At 36.0% G+C, this 2,975-nt stretch overlaps 1 long non-coding RNA gene across 1 annotated transcript; it reads right to left on the bottom strand.

Annotated features, from left to right (window-relative positions):
• Positions 1–335: 335 nt before the first annotated feature.
• Positions 336–2,261, bottom strand: LOC124158104. The gene is made up of 3 exons (XR_006864734.1): positions 1,946–2,261; positions 1,776–1,857; positions 336–806 (listed from the first exon to the last, which is right to left on the bottom strand). It is a non-coding gene; the product is annotated as an uncharacterized LOC124158104 (long non-coding RNA).
• Between the last annotated feature and the right edge of the window lie 714 nt (positions 2,262–2,975).

Here is a 2,975-nt window from a genome sequence, read left to right as displayed (position 1 = left end):
GTCTTACGTCCATCTATATTGAATGCCACAACCTTGCGAAATTGTTGCCGTAGCGTTTAATGAATCGGTAATATTTCAACGGATATTATAATTAATAGTGTCACCATTTGAAAGTAACATTATAATATCCTTTCGTCGTTCTATTTCCACCACTTACGATGAACATTATAGTTAGAAAATAAATTTTTTTAATAAAATGTTTATTTACCGTAAATTTTGAGTTTCATAGTTTTCACTGCAACTTGTAACCTTGAAGACTTACTCACCTCGGATCACTATCATGTGGAATTGAATGCCATAAATAATGCAAATAGAATGATTTAAGAAAGCTGTAATATTTTATAAAACGTATTTATTATAAAATGAAGCAACTTTTTAAAAAGAAACAAACTTTCCGTTGAAGAATTTTGTTACACAATATCTGAAGGCTGCATACAATTTTGCCTCTATAGTCCGGCATTCTCACATAAATTACTGGCTGAAAAGATATAAAGTTTTCAACATTGATGTAGTTTACTATGCTGGTTTCAAGAACTTCGTAAACATCAAATATTTGTCGAAATCAAGGTGTACAGAGCTTTGTAGACGAAACGCTCAGTCATTCTCGTTGAAAATTATTCTGTCCACTTTTCCAAATTCAGGAAGGCTGAAATCGTCGAAACCAGCTGCAACGCATTTTCCACTTCGGTAACGAGCGAACTTCCTCTTCACCCAAGGCACCTCAAGGCAAGCTGACACAAACTCACGGGGAATTTTCCTATAAGTTCACAGTGTCCATCAACACCTCACAATCTTCCACTAAGGAACTGGAATAAATATACAAAATTTTTGCATAATTAAACTTGCCTTTATGATTATTCGTTATACTCTTTTGCAATTAGTTACCAACGTTTTGCATGAAAAGGAAGCTACTTCCTACTCATAACTTAAGCTATTTATACAGTACATAAATCAGCCGTAACTTCTTGTCATGTAAACATCAAGAATAGCTAGATCAGGAGAAAAATTATTTTAAAATTTCTGTGGTATGTTACACCTAGCAATATGGATACCATAGTATATAGGTCTATATATCCTCGATTTGAGTTCTAAATTTCGTGATACACAGCTCTATATTGCAGTTCATACGTATTGTAACGTTTGATATTATGTTAATGTTTTGATTTCTATTATTTATTTGATGTTTATGTTTGGATTGTTGCCAATGAGTTGTTGAAAAGAGAGAGGGAATTGTTGAGAGGGAAGCCATTTAAATATGAGCTGGAAGGAAGGAGAGGAGAAAAAGAAATTTTGATATGAAATGAATAAAGAGGTCTCTGGAAGAAGCCAGTGTCTGATATTACACTTTTATATTATATAAATTTAGGGTAGAGTCCTTCGCATAATTAGCGCATAAGTGTCTATAGTTCTACTTGTACAGTGGAACTCAGGTTATCCGGTGTGCATGAAATTGCAATCCAATCCAATTTAAATCTAATGGAAAACTACTTGAAACTTTTCATCAATGGATTAAATGAGAATACAAACATTTCATTCATTAAAAGTGATATTGTAATACACATGTAGTAAGTTAAAATGCATTCATCTATTTAGTAACGAAATGTATAATTCATATGGTAGTCATCAAAATTGACCGGAAGTACTTTCGAGAAAACGTATGGGTTGAAAAATACAATATCCAACCTAAGGATAATATCAACCCACAAGATAAAATGTTGAGCGGTGAAATAAAATAAGAGTTATGCATAAAAACGAAACACAATAGGCAAGCTTACCGGTAAATTTTTCCTCGAGAAGGTTCAGGTCCAAAGCATCAAGAAAATCCTTAGCTCGGTCATCGTCTCGTATTAAATTGCTCTAAGATATAAAAAAAGTATTAAAATTGGCATTGAATGCCTATATATTTTCTCACTAGCAAGAGCAAACTTAAAAGCTATTTACTTACCACAAAGCACGCCAAACACTTACGAGTTGTTTATTATAAGAACTGTTTGGGAGTCCGTCGCTATAGTGATGACTGACGCAGAAGCGATAATAGTCGCCTTATCCATCGAGTTGGCTGTGGGATCCAACTATTGGATGAGGGATATTTTCGAGATTGGTGTGGGGACCAACACTTGGACACTACAACCAAGTTATGATTGTCCAATTTAATTAGATATACCACCTAATCGCGTTGGTTGCCGTGTCTGTTACAGTGGATACTGCATCCAACTTTCACTTATCCAATTAAAACTGGATGTCTCATCCAATCCTTTTTTTGAGTGTAGGATTGTTTTGACGCAGCTATACACTCGTTTGTTTTATCAGGTAATCTTTTCACACCTACATACGTATTCCTTCTCTTTCACATCCACCTAACCTTTTCCATTCTTCCCATCTACTTTTCCCATGACAATTGTCCAGGGATGCCGACTTACAAAAAATATTGGAGGGGCCCAAAGCGGGGATCTTGCCCCAGAAAATTTTATAAGTAGTGGAGTTTTAAGTTTTTTTAAGCATTTTAGAAGTCATGTGATCAGCATTGGAAACCCTGATAACTCGAATCTCGATATCTGGACACTCCGGAGAATATCGACAAGCCTGACACTTTTTTCCTCACACCCATAAGGAATTTTTGAGGGGGCTCGGGCCCCCTAAAGGCCCCATGGAGTCGGCGCCACTGCCATTGTCTTCATCAGGCCATCATGTCTCAAGATTTATCATATAAGGTTGTTCCGACTTCTCGTTAAGGTTTTCATGAGGCTTCTCTTCTCTCCTACCCTTCTTAGGACTTCCTCGTTACTAACTCGGTCGATCCATTTGATTTTCATCATTCTCATGAATAGAACCACATTTCGAAGGCCTCTATCATTGCTTTCTCCGCTGCTGTCATTGTCCATGCCTCACTTCCGTATAGGAGCATACTCCAAATATAGGTTCTTATAAATTGTTTCTTTACTTCCATATTTAAGTTTCCCGCAGTAAGCAGGTCT

The sequence above is a fragment of the Ischnura elegans genome, chromosome 4 (genome assembly GCF_921293095.1).
Source record: "Ischnura elegans chromosome 4, ioIscEleg1.1, whole genome shotgun sequence".
Taxonomy (NCBI): domain Eukaryota; kingdom Metazoa; phylum Arthropoda; class Insecta; order Odonata; family Coenagrionidae; genus Ischnura; species Ischnura elegans.
This window is presented reverse-complemented; position numbering and strand designations above follow the sequence as displayed.